The sequence below is a fragment of the Meleagris gallopavo genome, chromosome 1, assembly GCF_905368555.1.
Source record: "Meleagris gallopavo chromosome 1, MGAL_WU_HG_1.1, whole genome shotgun sequence".
Taxonomy (NCBI): domain Eukaryota; kingdom Metazoa; phylum Chordata; class Aves; order Galliformes; family Phasianidae; genus Meleagris; species Meleagris gallopavo.
This window is the reverse complement of record NC_139404.1, coordinates 176,909,760-176,926,724: the sequence shown is the minus strand read 5'-3', so window position 1 is coordinate 176,926,724 and position 16,965 is coordinate 176,909,760. Positions and strand designations below refer to the sequence as shown.

Below are 16,965 nucleotides of genomic sequence, written 5' to 3'. Positions count from 1 at the left end.
TGGCTTCTGTCTGATTTTACTACATCCTTTTTATCCAGCTGCTAAGGGAGAAGTTTTGGTGGACAAAGGGTAAAGAGCCAGCCACACTAAAAATCACCTTAGGCACTAGGCAGAAGTACTTTTGAAGTACTTGCTTGTTGTGTTTTTTTTTTTTTTTTTTTTTCTTCTCTTGCTATTTATCAGCAATGCTGAGCAGCTGGGATTACTCTCTGCAGTAGCAATAAATGGCTCTGAAGATATGAACTCATTTTCTCCCACTGCTGCACCTTGGCTTCTCACATGTGCTGGAGCTTGGTGGGTAACATGTCGTCTTTCTGCAAGGTCTTTGGTGGTGGACACCTCCATCCTTACCCTGTGGCCATTGTGACCCTCAGTCCGGTTTCCATGATGTTGCTGCACTACTACATGAAGTTATTCTATGCCCACGAGACTTTGCTTAAGAGGTTCCCATGAGCTGCTCAGTTCACCTTCACTGTCTTTGAGTTCAGGAAACAAAGTTAATATACAAGTAACAGGAAGCTTATTTGAAAGAGTTTCATTAGAAACAGAAACCCTGAAAAAAGGAGAGCTACAGCACTGCTATGTTACAATGCAGTGTTGGAACCTCATGGCATCAAAAAAACACACATTTTTCATTTTGTTTTATTCATTGTTTTTCCTTCTAATAAACTGTTAATACAGGGTTTTTTTAATCATCCACCTCAACTGCATAGATAGTGAAACCTTAAAACTATTTCAGATCTTCCTGGTAACAGTTGCTCACTTTTCAGGCTGTTGCTGCAGGCTCAGAGTTGTCCAGTTAACTAATGCTTCAGTGTTGTGTTAAGCTGCAACTTCAACACAAATTCACTATTTTTCCTTCAAATATGGCAAAGTATGGTTATTTCTGTTTTGGCACGTTTTAGTGTTTAATAATATTATCATTCTCCTTGGAGTTAAGCAGAATCAGTGTTTTTAAATTCAAACGCAGTCATGTAAGTGATACTTTAATATGACTTACTGTGGTTCCTGGTCCAGCACATACAACTGGGAAGCCTTTATGAGCACCCTTTTGCAATACTTGTACTGGAGGACCAGAAACAAAGTGTTCCCAGTACACTCAGTAAAAAGAGAGGCAAGACCTCAGGTACACATCCAAGTTGTCAGCCATCATCTCTGCTATATAAAGCGTTAAAAGATGAACCCTGGAGACTGAACATCCCAGTACCTGCAATTTGGACTTTCCTGTGCAAGGAGATGCCACCAGTTGTTTTTCTGATGTATCTTCTGCTCCTTCCAGTGCTGGTAAACTTCCCATCACTGCCTGTTGGTCTTGCAGGGCTATTGGTCCTGTCTGCAAGCATAAAGAATACAGCCCAAGGGAGAAAGCTAAATAGCAGAGGACCAAAGTGATCAAAGAGCTACTGCTCTAATTATTATTTTAATGGATAGCAGCATTGTTCTTGTGCCCAAGAGCAATAGAACAAAGATTAGGGGGAAGAACACAAAAGAGATGGACAGTCCAGTAAAGGGGAAGAGATGTCACCACCGCTCACAACCACCGTTACTTGTTCCAATTATTCTGAAAATCACTTTTTTGCTCACCTCAGGTGATCTTTTAAGTTCTAACTCGAAGAGATGAACTTGCACGGTTACAATACAGCCATCTTCAAGGATAAAGGCTGTATGGCCACCACAAGATTTCCTTCAATCCTAATGCAATTAAGAACAGTGTTAGTAAATAAGTAGCTCAGCCTGACAGAGTTAGAGATACTGAAATTATTGAAAAACATTCCTGAAAAAAACACTTTTGCAACCAAAGTACAGCAACCAGCAGGACTCCAATAGCAAGTTACAGAGCAACGCATTGGCAGATACAGCTGGATAATGGACTTGGAAATGCTCATCCCAGCTAGCACTCCTGAGGTTATGTGAATCACAAGGGACACTGACAGCATTCTGACCTCCTTGGGAATTAAATCAGAGCCAGATACCCATCCTGGAATGGCAGAACCATATGAAATCTTTTACTGACCAGGTGTAAGTTGTATTATTTTAAGTGTCTAAGATCTGGCCAACTCATGGTCTTAGCAACTGCTTTAAGTTTGCTGTTGCACACAATGCCTCAAATATCATGTGATCACTCACATTTTAATCTAATCTTGTCTGAGTTCTTAATGCCATTTCATTGTACCATTACGCTTTGCCAGCTAGGTTCACACTGCAATCTGAAGGATACCCACACAGATGAATAGTGGGAGAAAGAGAAGGAAAGGGCTTCATCTCTGCCCTGAGACAAGGAGTCACTATTCAGCCAATCAAAGAAACATCTGTCTCCAGGGAGCCCCGGCCTTCCTCTCTTCCCTTAGCAGGAAGGAAGCGTAAGCTGAGCACAGAAAGATGCTGAAGTGCCCAGGAAACGTGCCCAGCACTGAGGCTCTCAAATAACCCTTTTGCTCAAGGGTAATCCCCATGTGTGAGGGAAAGGAAGGCAACTGAGTTCCCAACAGCTACTTCATCATGACAAGAAGGCAGCTGGACAGAGAAAAAAACGATGGCTTAAACCTCACAGAAATGTATCAAGTGGTTTTCTTCACCTTCTCCTGTTTTCGCTTTTTCTAAAAACTATTCTTTTTTACTTTTTTTAATTAAATGCTTTTCACTTTTTTCCTTAGCCTAGTGTACACGAGACTGATTTTGCAGCGCTTAGAAAGTAACAGGGAACCTCTAAGTAAAGGGCACAGCAACACCACAGAACAAGGCAGAGGGCTGGTGCCACTGTGAGGCTGCAGCCAGAGGATCCTGAGGCCTGGGAGGAAACAAACATCGCTCCTGGTTGCAGTAATGGGGCTCCAGGGAACTGGGAAAAGCCTTGAGAAAGAGATGAAACACCACTCCTAACAAACAAGATGATGACTGGGAATAGTTGGCATGCATTTACAGAGGGGCTATGTGTAAGGCCTTAACCAGCCCCTTGTGACAGCCCTCTGTGATGAGGTGACCAGCTCAGTGGATAAAGGGCAAGCAGTGGATATTGCCTACCATGACTTGAGGAAGGTTTGATGGTATCTGCTATAGCACCCTCATTGACAAGCTGAAGCACAGGCTGGGTAAGCAGACAGTGACCTGGGCTGAGCAGGCCCAGAAGGTTGTGATCAGTGGCATAAAGACTACTTGGATCTCAGCAATGAGCTGTGTATGCCACCAGGTCAGCACTGGGGCCAGTCATTTTCAAAATCTTTATTAATGACCCAGGTACACCAGAGAGTCATCCCAAGATGACCTTGACAGTCAGGGAAAATGGCTGACATCAACCTCATGACATTCAACAGGGAATTGCCAAGTACAGTACATCAAATTGCAGGTGTGAACACAAAGCCAGCTCCCAATTTCAATAATCACTTAATCCCAATATTTTACAATACATACCTTGTACTAAAGCTTGGTTTAGAATTCCCTTTTGTATTCATAAGGCAGCAGAAGGATTCTACAGAAGCCTATCTTCATCAGCATTTTAACATTTTAACAGTAACCTAAAAAATAAAGAGACAGCAGTGACACAAACTAGAAAAACCAGTTTTTTCTTTTCACATACACATGTGTATAAAATGAGGATATAAACATTAGTAATGCTTCACACCACCAGAAAAATCCATTTATTCTGTACTCATTCTTACCCTTAGTTGTTCCTAGACACTTTGGCTTTAAGATTTTAAATTGAATTTTACTGCCTTGCAGTTAAAAACCAGCTGGTTCAAGAACATAAGTACCTAATTTTCATACCTCAGCTTTGAGTAAATGCAGTTCTGCTCCATAGTCCTGTCACCTCTTTGTATGGTTTTAAAATATACATACTCAAACAAATCACATTCTTCTGCTAGGCCTGCCAAATCTGGCTTCATCTTTGCATATTATTGCCACTAAGATAAGTAGGATCCCCACACACAACCCAGTGCTATTAATAACACCTGACACCTCTACTTTCAGCCTGGTTGTGGTGAGGGTACGTAAGCAGAAAGGCAGCCTCCATGTTCCTCAGACAGCTGTGGTACTGATACATAACAGGAGCAGAGCTATATGTGAAAATTCAATTGGAGTAAAACTTCCCGCTTTAACAACTCAGAGCAGAGCTGTGCACAAGTCTCATGAAAATGTATTTCTATACTGATTTTGGAAATAGATGCAAGAGTTTAAGACTTGTTATTTCAAAGCTTCTAATATAGATCAGCTTGTGTTTGTGCTAAGTGCGGTCACAAGAAGGAGCAAACCAGAATGTAACTTTATTCCTATTAATTGATAATTACAACTTATTGGAAATGAATCAGAACTGCGTAAGTAAGAACCCAAAATGTTAATGAGGATATTCACCTTGAACTCCGCGTTGCTTCTTCTGCAGTCCACATGAAAAAGCTCTTAGTGCTTAAAATACAGTACTTCCCTGTGCCACACATTCAGGTTTCAAAACAAGTTTCCAAACAGCCCCCCAAATGCCTCAGATTTAAGATCCAGTTGCTGTGCTGGATGAGTTAAACACAGTGAATTGCTCAGGCTGGAGAAACAGACCCAGAAGTGTGCTGCAGGGCTAAGGAGCACGACAGAGTCTTCATACAGAGGAAGACTAATGGGAAAGACCCTGATTACAGCAGCACAACAGGATGAAGAGCTCTGTATCTCTCAGATAAAGGCTCCTTAGAGCAGTTTACAACATCTTGAGTTCTTGCTTCACAACTAGAAAACCTGGCACACATGTAGAATACATGTTAGACAAAGAAGGACTCTGGAAAGCCCCACACAAGGCGTACCTATTAGGCTGGCTTCAAGACAACTCAGAATTGACTTAGGTGCTAACTGCAACACAACCATGAACATTATAGTGAAGGTACCATTACCTGATCAGATACAGCTGAAGAATGGCAGGTGCTAGAACCTCAGATTAAGCACAGCTGACAAAATGTATCCCTCAGTCCTATTTAAAGTGCTGACAACTTCATCAATTCTCTCATTTCCTTTTCATCTACCTCCCTCCCCCCATATACACAGTGCAGCTTCCTACATGCCCAATTTTAAAAACTGTTACCTATTCCATAACAGACAGATGAGTATCTTCTTAAAGCAGGTGGTGCAGAGCCTGTACCCTTGGTAACTACAGCTGCCATTCTGCAAGTTCTCATACTAAAACCCTTAACAGATCAAAGACAAGTAATTGCCACAGCCCTGGCTGTCAGGCTAGAACAGTCATCTAGAGAAACAATGGTAACAACACAGCATCCAGTGCCTCCAAATGGTGAAGCTAATTCAGCTACTCAAAAATAAATATGTACCCATCTTAAAGGGAAACTGTAACTACAGACTGCCATTCTTTCAGGTTTTAATATTATGAAAAAAAGCACTAACAATTAGGCTTTCTTTTCTTTTTCTTCCTCTATGCACAAATAGCAATCCTAAAACTCCAAAGGCCTTGCAGTCTCCAGATTCTGCAGCTGCCAGGGCACACGTTTTCCTTTTGACCACTCAAGATTTACTGAAATCTGCGAAGACAGATTCTTGGCAGCTACAACGTAGATGTTAGTGACAAAGCTGTAGCCAAACTCCCAAGTGAATGCTGTGTTTTTGAAGACCACCCCTAAAGTCAGCAAGCAAGACCATATGGTAGTGTTCCCAATTAATTCCTTTACCACAATGCGTACTTTCAAGGAGATTACATAGTACTTGGAGGTTTTTCTCTATGTGGTTGTTTTTTGTTTTAATGCAAGTCACCGGGCTCTGCTTCAGAAATGCATCCTTTCTAGAAACAAAGACCACTCCAAGCTCTCTATACTGCCTAAGGAACTTCTACAGTCATTACTCTTAGTCCTGAGCACATCCTGGCAGCTAATGCTGATGTGTCAGATGTGTCAGAGCTAACAGGGACACAGCAAATGGTTATTTTCAAGTTAACAGACTCAAATCATCTTCCACTGTATGATACAGCATGTCTTTAAGTTCAGTAAGTGGGATGGTGCCAAGCAAAACAAATCTAACATAATTTAAGTGCACAATGCAACAAGCATAAACTAAATCAGTACCGTGCATATACTGTCACTGTCATGGAAAACCTGCTCCTGAGTACAATCTAACATGAGCTATACATACTCAGTTTAACAACATACTTTCCACTACTGTTTTTCTAATACAAACTTGCTCTGGAGACAAGCTCCACACTGCCAGGCAGAAACAGCCATGACAACCTACAGCACTGAAGAACTTTCACATTTATCTCACATACTAAAACTGTTACAGTCCTTCCAAGGCATACATTAGCTGTACAGCCTCACTCTTTTACCTAGCAGAACAAGTTCTTTTGTGTCTGTGTTGTTTTTGTTTGCTTTAAATGAACAGGATCTTTTGTGGCTATTATAACAAAGAGCTTCCTCTCTACATTTCCCCATTTGTTTTACATCTACTTTAAGAATTACCTATCAAGACAGAGCAGCAGCATAGGTAAACTCTGACTTGCACGTGACATTTTGCCACAGCAGGATGAGGCATCCTTCTGAGAGCAGCACAGCCACCATCCATCACAGCACAGAAAGAACAACTCCCACTCCGAGCTTTTCTCAGGATAACATGCAATCCCTTGTGGTCATTTACGTGGGGCTACCAAAGGAACCTGAGACAGGTGATCCACAGAGCTGAATTCAGGTCTTCCTAACAAAAGGTAACAGATTGGCTGACGTACTAACAGAAGACAGTGCTAGACATTTTCAAATGCTCAAGAAATCCTCTTCTCTTCTCTCCATTTTTAATCAAGTCTGGCCAAGCCTTGCTCACCTTAATCATAAACAGCCACTGCTGTGGACAAAAGCATGCATTTACAACACCACCACACTGGAGAGTAAGCCAGTTGTTAACTGAACTTCATTGCATGGCAGCCAGCGATCACAGGAGATGAACCCAATGTCATCTTTTCTAATCTCATGTTCCCAAAATGCTCCTCCAGAACACATCCTTGCATACAACTAGAAACAAGTAACTGAGTACTACCAAACTAAGGCTCAGGAGGAAGACTCAGTTCCTAGAAAGACAATGCTACTTGAACCAAGCCATCAAGCTATTCATTTGCCTTGACTATTAAAAGCACTTGATATCTACTTCACTATTTCTTATTTATAAACTACAGTGTATCTGAAGTGATATCTTACACAGAAAAAAGAAAGTTCTTCTTTGGAATAAGATTTCCAAAAAGAAAAGGTGGTGGCAGTTACTAGAATAGTTACTACTACTATTTAGGTAACAGAAAATATAGCAGTATCAGTGACAGCATTATAATCAAGGGACATTTATTTTCCTGTTTGGCCTAGGTAACAAAACTTCACTCACATGTAAGTTAGAGGTATTTCTTCTGTATTTGGAGAGTTACAAATGTCTGAAAGTATTTAAAAAGGACAAAGATTTCATATGCGCTGCTCAAACAAAGCCCAAATTTGAAAACAAAAGTGCACTGTAAGCTTTTTAAAGAGTCATTTCATCCCTAAATGTAAGACTAAGCAATTAACAGCAAAGGCGAATCCAGTTTTTGGTAAAATTTAAAGATTCCTTACAATTGCAAAGAACCTCATGTTTGATCAGCAGAAGGGAACCGAGTCCTTCAGTTCTTAACATCACAAACTTTTACTGCACGAAGTAATGTTCTATTTCATTATGTTTTTATGAAATTTTGTGAACTGCAAGGCTGTAGTCATACATTCATTAAAAATAATCTTATACGAAACAGCAACTCCACCCCACGCTTTGGCTTGCTGGCCCATCCTCTATGTGGCTCATTAATACCTCCGTCTCAAGCTGAGGTATGTGAAGCACCAGAATAACTGGTTCATGGTTGTCACAATTACCCATTCTATGCACATCATCATTAATTCAGCAACAATGTCTTCAGATGTCCAGATTTCTACTATCTATGGTGCTGTTCACGTGGAGGTGTTTGGAGCAGAGCCCAAGCAATAGTACAATCCTCTTCATTCAGAACTCCCGTGACTTTTAAAACAAATGCAAAGTTCCTGAGCACTTTACCATACTTTACCTTATCACAAGCAGCTAAGAAGTACAAAGCTGCTGGAAGGAACAGGGGAAATGTCTTTAACTCTTACCATATCTTTCACCTCGTAAGTGATATAGACAAGAAACCCGACTGATCAAAGACAGTTGTCAGCACTGAAGATACTGTTAAAATTTCATGAACTTGTGTTAAGTTCTAGAAACTCTGAGCAACTTCAGCCAATCACAATAATGTACAGAGCTTAGAACAAATTATGTCTGCTGTAAAGTAGATACAGTCAGATCAGCACAACTAGCACGTATTTGAGTACAATCAGCATCACCCTACTGCTCCAACAAAGGTCAGGTCAATACTGTACTACGCACTGCCCAAACAGGATTACAATTATGCTGAGATGAAATAGCCACTCAGAAAAATCTAGAGAAGAAAATACGCGCAGTTTTATCAAACCATTTTAAAACCATTTAAAAAATGTTTGAAGTAACAAAGGATGCGTACAGTCAAAGCCTACAAGCTTTTTCTCAGATTTTACATTTTAACATAACTGAACAACAACATAACCTTTGCATATTTACACGTAGCTGGGATGTGATCATCTAATAGTTTGAGGATATTTTAGATCTTCAGAAAACTAGGAGGAGGGAATCTCTTTTAAAGGGAAGCTTCCTGCAATTTACATGATCCAATTTCAATATTAAAACAAAAAGACAGCACTAAGGAATTATGAAACTGAAATACAGAGCACTTCTGAAATGTTAGCAATGCTGCATTATATAACTTTACACAATGTCCCCCCTTCCCTCCTTTAAGATTCCTTACCTGACATTTTTGCAGCGGGTGCCAAGTTAGGCTCGTGTCCTAACTTCCTCTTCCAAAATAATGAGAGAAGAATTAATGATCTCTGTGGGGCTACAGCTTCTGAAGCCATAAGACTGTGTTGGGAGCAAGGTTGCAGTTGTACAGTCTTTATAGAGCTGCAATTCAAGTTTCTCAAAGAACTCAAAGAACTTTCATCTTTGAAGCATTCCACTTGAGAATGTAATGTAGCAATGCTAAGTGATTTATACTTTTGTATTAAAAGGAAACCTAGTAAGTATTTAACATTAAAGCCTGTTACATTGATTCATACAAACCAAGAACAGCAAAGCTTTACTCACATCAAAGACTTGAGGCTGGCAGGGACCTCTGGGTCCCTCTGGCCCAAGCACTGCTCCAGCAGGGACACCCAGAGCAGGGCGCTCAGGACCACGTCCAGGTGACTTTGGAAGACCCTGAGGAGGAGACCCCACAGCCTCTGGGCAGCCTGTGCCAGTGCTCCTGGCGTTCAGAGGGAACCTCCTGTGCTCCAGTTTGTGCCCAACGCCCAATTTCCTCCCTGTGCTTTTAAATTTGCCAGGTGACAATTTTTATTTCCATTTGCTTCATCGTGACAAAGAAAGACTAGCTACTTCTATCTTCCATTGCAATATAGCCATGCTTGTTAGAAAAAAATTAGAATCTTACACTACATTTGAACTACACAGAAAATGGAATCTGTACTTCAAGATGAAGATGATGAAACATCATTAACAAATTTCAAGGTATCTTGCAAATGTCCTGTTAGTCCACCGAAGACTTACCTGCTTAGGAAAACACAAACCAATGCTGAATATAAAGGTAACATTTTTCATGAAAATTGCGTTTTGTGGAGATGAGGGCATTACATCTGTTTCAATACAATACTACTGGTCTTTGCCAGTACTTCTCCAGTCAAAATAGATTACTGTTCAGATCTGGGCTGAAAGCTGTGCACAGTCAGAATAAGGAATCTGTGAAAAAATTTAATGCAGCAAATTTAATATGGTGAACTCCACCATATAAAACCAATAAGCAGAGATTCTCAGTGACTGCTAAGCAATCTTTATCATCTGGTAAGCTGGACCTTAATCACACAATCATACGTACTTTACTGGATGCTATGCTAACATTTCTCAACTTTCTACTACTACTTTATTTGCCCTATTTTAATAGGGTGGCTTCCACCTGTAGGATAAAGCTATTGATCCTACCCAAAGTAGGACAGGTAAATGAAAAATAAAAAAAAAGCACACAGAGCTAGGAAGCATCTGTTAACACCTAGTAAAGAGCACAATCTTAACAGTAATTCTGAGGGACAGATTTAAATATCAAACACACTTTGGTACTTTTTAGGAGTAGTATTTAAATTAACCCTTCCTCTTCTACCACCCCTTAAAATGACAAATCCAGTTGGCTACAACTTCCTTCATTTGGAAACAATGAAGTCTAAAAGCCTTAATAATGAAACGATGTTTGATCAGAACTAAGCCAAGAAACAGGGAATCTCCTTTTTTTCACCGACTCACATACAAAGGTAGGTCAGGTGGCATCATATTCAAGATGAAAATGTTTTGAATCCAAGACAAACTGACTTATTTTTCACTGGAGTTGGTTCTGATTTCAAGAAGTAAGCTCATACTGTAATTTTCACCTGTTTAAAATCAGTCATCAAAAGTATGTGAAATGACAAATTCAAACACATTAATAAAAGTGTATGAACGTAGGCTAAAACAGAAGTTACTTCATTACCTGTTCTCCATTTTTAACATATACAACAATAAAAAACAATCCATCTAACACTGCAAATATCATTTGCTGTTTTGAAAAGAATCTCCGCACAAGCAAGCAGAAGTTTCTCCATCAAAGTCCAAACCAAACCTCAGTGTACCATCTGATGAGCCAACTGTGTTAACAGAACATCAGATTCACATATTGTTTTTCATGGATCAGCAACAAAAGATCTAGGTTTAGCTTTTCTCTTCTGCTCCTCTTTATTCTGGCCTTCTCAAAACTTTGCTTCCCTGTTACTTAAGATCTATTTCAGTTAACTTCAATTTCAAGCTCTACAAAATCTTTCATCTGATCCGAACCTGACTGCTGACTGTGCCTCATGGTATGCTTATACATACACTTGAGTAATTCTAGTCTGCATCAAAGTGTATAATCTAGAATGAATGCAGATATCCAAATAGTTTGAAGATGAAACGGCACCTGGACACAGAATTAGAATTAGGAGTTCACATTTTTATTATATAATTAGAGAACTGGACTCCAATAATCACCCAGGTTCATTTTCTCTAGCACATCTGAAGCTACCGTAGGAATTCATGCTGTTGACAATACAAATGTAATAGCTTTACATTACACCTGAGAACTCACATCTGTAATCCATAAAAAGTATTATTTGGAAGTGAACTGCAGTGACTGAAGAGGTGAAAGCCAAATGGATCGCAGCTGGGGCAAAATACTCCATGATCATACCACCCTCAACATCTAAACTGCAGCAGCTGCCACTGTGCAAATTAAATTCACTAAACCAAAGAGGCAGAAAACTTTTAAAAGCATCCATATGGCCATGAAGAAACCTGAGGTGGGTAAAGCAACTGCTGAGGTAACCGAGGGCACTACCAGATTGGCAGAGTAACAGCTGTGCAGAAGCATACATATCCAATCAGCTGGCAAACCACCTCAGGCACTGGCCCTCAATTGTCTATTCCTCAGGTTTATCACTGTGGCAAGATAATTACGTGAATCATAAATGGAAATCCTGATAGTCCCATTCTGGTTGTTTAGTCACAACCAAAGCAAATCAGCAGAACGTAGGTCTTGCATTTGTGTTTTGAAGAACTCATCAAAAATCGTGACAGAAGTTATCTACTAGAATAAGTGGAAAATTAAGTTTTACCTATTTCTGCTTTTTTTTTCCCCTCTCCAGCATGATTCTGGTTTGCATGTGCAGTCTTTCCTTACATTCCATTCATAAATTTCTCCTCCTTTTACATTATATACAGTGTCATGGTTCGGACCGTGAAACCATGACATATAGACAAAAAATCAGGAGAAAATGTGAATAACTCGCCACTGACATTAGTCTTTATATCTTCATGAAACATGAGCTTTAAGGACTTATTTTGTCCATTAATGTGTGTATTTTATTTACATATTTACATGGAACTAGTTCCATTTATCGTAGAACTCTAAAATAACATTCAAGAAATTTAGATAAAGGTTATTAGGAATCATATTTGGTGGTTGTACTTTTATGATGGCCTTCAGAATTTTAGATGTAAAGAACTAGAAGATATCATCTTGCTTTTCCACATTGCCATCTCCCTCCATGTGTAAACCCAGACAAAGGAATCATCTCTTTTGACTTCTCCATATTACTATCTGCATGCACTAAGGAGTCAAGGAAGGGTAGCTATCTATTTTTAAGTTTTCCTGCATTTTGTCACTTAAGTCCTGTGTATTGATTTAGAGAGATTTCAAAACGAATCTAAAAGAACAACGTTTTTCCCTCAGGAAGCGTTGTTAAACCTCCTTTCAACCATACAGCAAGTCATGATACAGCAATAAAACACATGGGGTGTAATGACTTGCCATCTAACTTGCCAATGCTTCATACTCTAACCTATTTCTATCAAGTTCGGTATTGTAGGACCCAAATAGTCTTACACAGCTCATATCATCAGGAAAAGCTGAAGTCTTTTACAATAAATAAAACCTGAACAGGGAACAAAGTCCTAAACGCAATGGATAAGGACACCCAAAGGAAGCTGGTGACAGCCTTCAAAGATGCATGGCTCAGCTTGATGCTGAAGTTAGTACATTACACATCCCTTCTTCTAGTGCTCTGTGGATTGCAGCAGGGAAAAAAACCCACAAAATTATCACAAAAGTAACCAAAGATTTGGGCTCCTTAATGTCCTCGTGTCAGACCAGTGGAAGACTCAGAGCTCTAACACTTCACAAACATTTACAATCTCTAGTAAAAAAGACAAACATTTTCTCACCTTCTTGAAAAACAAACCATTAGCTTGCCTTGACACTGTAGTTTAAGATCACTAATTTTTTTATTTTTTGAAGTAATACTAAGAATTTTCTGCATTACGAGTTTTCCCAGTTTAAGGCCACAATAATTAAGCAGCACACATTGAAAGAATCCCATACTTTCTCCTAAAAACACCTACAGATGAACACTTTCAAACCTGTGAGCACTTCTGTGACTACAGCAATAAAGGAGAAGTGCAAATGGAGCACCACCATTGTAAGCGTTTGTTTTAATCAGTGTTTATTTCCCAACCATGTCAGACACCTAAAAAATTCCCTTTTATGGTTAACTACAAGATACATGGCTTTATTTCAAAGGTATAGTAGGACTAATGCTTAAGACCAATTTTTATCCAACCTAAAAGTAAAACACAGCAGCACTCTTCAGTAACTACCATCATTTCTATTATCCTATTTATGATATTCATACCATATGGCTTCATCTACGCTCAGGCACATGTGCCTGATCCAACCAATTCTATTTTCCAGATGCCACTACAGTGAGTTAATCCTAATGACTGAGACAAAATAAAATAAGGCAAACGGTATTTTTCTTAAGTCTTTATAACAAACAGTTCTGTGCAAAGAGAAAAAATGCAGGCCAGTAACAAAACACAACTCAAATAAGATAATTTCTCCACAAGTTTGTACTGTTTTTCCCCACAGTGGACAGTTGTACTCTCAAGTACAATTTTTTGATGTTTCAATTTAAAAATGCTGGAACTATTTTTGTTACATTTAGTATAACTCAAGAAGTTACAGCACTGTTCAGAGCAAACATCAAGTCACTTGTGATTCCATTAGTGTATTGCATGTGTGCTTATGATTAAAAAGATATATGCAAATTCAGCCTTCTTATTATTAACATTAATACTGAAATAGTCCCTAAGCAAGAAAAAAATCACGTGTAGACATGCAGAAAAGTATTCCAAATAATTTTATTCTAAGCTGCCATTTTAAAAACAGTAAGAAGCACCCTCAGAATTTCAGTTCACTCTCCTAATAAACACACTTAAATGACTTGATACTTTTTCCCCACATGCAACAGGAAAAGCGTATTTTGCACAGAACAAGCAAAGTGAACACAAAATAAAGCAAGCTTAGCAAGGAAAAACACTTCTAAACAACAGTTACACAAGAGTAAACAAACGCTCTAGTTCTCACCTCCTGCATTTCTGCATTCAGCACAGTGAATACAAGGTGAGATTGTACACAAGTGTGATGCAAGAATTAACAAAACTGAACATGCATTAAATGGTATTGCAAAAACTATGAACAAAGCATAACATGGCAACAGTCAACCAGCACATTTACTAAGCAGCTCTAATTTCAACTGCCAAGTTGACAATTTTCATTTATAGACCAGGCATTTAACATATGACAATCATTCTATAGATTTTATTTCAAAATTCTGAACTTTCCATTTTTGAAATGCAATCACTGTATTTGTCACATGCTACGTCAGAAACAACTTCTGTATTGTTTGGTACAGCTCTGGTTTTCAAACTTTCAGATGTGGACCTACCAGCAGCACAATGCTGTGAGTCCTAGAAGCACAATGCTCCAGGCTGGAACAAAGCAGAAGAGGAGCTACCATTTCATTGTTACACTTTTCCTTCTGTGCTTTCTGGAAAAGGTTTTGATTCAAAGTTGCTTAAAACTGGAGATGCAGCTTACCTTTCATATGCTCCGCCCCTTAGAAGTGCTTACAAGAATATCTGAAACAATGCAGTGCTATTGTATCAAAGAATGAAGAAGGTCCCATATTTGTAACTGCAATTCAAGTTTTCTTCAAAGAAAAAATACTTATGAATAAGTTTGCCTCCATAAAGCAACTGTATGTATTATCTTTCTTGGAGAAAGCACAAAGAATGCTATTGTCCATGTTTTATTGTGTTGCATACAACCATAAAAACCACAGAAGGTGGACAGGCTAAGCTCATACAGAGTTTGGCCCAACATTTTAGCAGTAAACCAATTCCTCATTCTTCTGAATACTTGCCCTCCTAGGTCAAGTATTTAACAATGCAAAATGAAACAGTATTATTCAGAGATCTGAGTCTTGAAATACATTTCTCACCTGTTTCTAAGCTAAGTTATTCCTCAAAGTATCACAGCACTGAATTACTGAATAGGTATGCAGTTTCACTTGATGAGAACATACATAAAATTACATTCTCTTTGTAGTATGTAGATACAGCACAAACTAACCCAAGTCCACAGTCATATCGTCCTGTCTCACTGCCCCCTCATAGTTCCTCCTTCCTTTACCATGTAATGAGCCCAATCAGTAACATTTATGAGGCTCCCTTACCCTCTCAGAGCAGTGAGCATGGGCACAGAGATGTAAGGGTGGCACAAGCCAGGCAAGTAGCAAACGGCTCTTCCTATCTGCAGCAATGTATTTATTCTTTTATATGTACATAAAGACTTCAAATTTGTTCAAGATTTCTCATACAAACATTTAAAACATCTGTAAGCAGCTTAAAAGACCAAAAAAAAAGATTAATTGTGAGTTCAGAGTAATTATGTTCTCCAATATCACAGTACCTGGTTTACATGCTCTTCTTTCTGCAATTTTATGCCAGAACAAATATTTTAAGCTTAGCAACAGCACTGCAGAATAAATCCTTTTACAATAAATAATGAAGGCAAAGCAGTATCTATAATACTGGAGCTTAAAAAAAAAAAAAGCATATTAGAATGTCAGTGACACCAAGAGCAATCAGCTGCAAAAATAATATAATGTCTGTGGTTTCTGCATCTTTCGAGATTAATTACATTTCCTCTTTCCACCTTGCTTAAGTATATATGGTCATCTGAAGAGGGAAAACCATTGGGTTTTCTTCTTTTCAAGTATTCACTGAGAATAAAATTACTTTCTCTTCCGCGTAAATGAATGATTACAATGAAATAAAAATAAAAGAATCTAATGAAAATATCCTTGCCCTATGCCACATTTCACAGTAAATACTATTTTACTTTCCTTCATACTTTCTGCTTGCTGCTTATCTGGCAATGATACACAAGCTAAAGTTTGGATTTTCACTGGTTGGAGAAGAGAGAAATGTGAGGCTTGTACATTGTATCTAGCTACTGTAACCAGTCACAAAATTCACGTCCTACTGAAGCTCTTCTAAAGAGTAGCACAGAAGAAATGTATCCAATTGCAATGACCTTCCTACAACTCATGAACCTTAAGAAGAATCCAATTATCTGTTCATTCCAGTTCTGATTTTCATTGGCAAAAGACTTAGTTTCTAGTTTAAAAACATCCAAGCAATTAATGTAATTTCTGTCCTTCCTGTTAAAAATGATTTTGTGGGTTTCACAGAAAACAAGGATCCAAGTTACTTTTGTACATCTTGTGTAGACATAGAATTAAACCACAATTCTCCCGTTTTTAATGTTTCTTTATTCCCCCACCCCATTTTCCATTTACATACAAGACTTCACATTTACTCCTGTTCAGATTTGTGTGATTTTTTTTTTTTAAACTGAGAAACCAATGGCAAGAATGACATCTTTATTCTGACTGCGCTTCTTCCAAGCCCCACATACATTTAGCATGTAAATTCCATCATATTATACAGCTATGCTTTACTCTAGAGAAATGAGACATAAAAGCACGCCAGAGAAACTACAAACAACAGAGCTGTAGACAAACCAGTTTCTAACACAAAGCGGAAAATCTTACCAACACTTGTATGCAATAACACAGCTAAATTCCTTTCGAATCTCATTCCTTACTGTAAGCATTTTGTCTCCTATTTCAGGCATTACACACAAATCAGCAAGTGTTTACTCACATTTACAGAGCTGTTTTTCTGATACTGTGGTTTGCATATAAAAGCAATTGTGAAAAGCTTTAAAAATGATTTTACCTCTATTCACTTACATAACCTCTATTCATCGTTAAACTTAAAACTGTTCCGAATGTTTCCTCCGATGACCTGTCCTTTATTACTTTTCTGAAGAAACCCACCTATTACCAATTTTGGAAATCAGAACGAAGTCATTCAAATAAACACCAAACTTCAATTATATTAAACACAGTTTAAGGA

At 38.6% G+C, this 16,965-nt stretch overlaps 1 protein-coding gene across 1 annotated transcript in view; it reads right to left on the bottom strand.

Moving 5' to 3' along the window:
- PSPC1 (paraspeckle component 1) overlaps positions 1–16,965 on the bottom strand; it is a 65,326-nt gene that overhangs the window by 4,554 nt on the left and 43,807 nt on the right. The window contains exons 9-11 of the transcript XR_014881101.1: positions 3,409–3,512; positions 1,585–1,692; positions 1,208–1,333 (exon numbers count right to left, since the gene is read on the bottom strand). The gene's annotated coding sequence lies outside the window, so the exon portion shown is untranslated. The remainder of the gene's footprint in view (positions 1–1,207; positions 1,334–1,584; positions 1,693–3,408; positions 3,513–16,965) is intronic.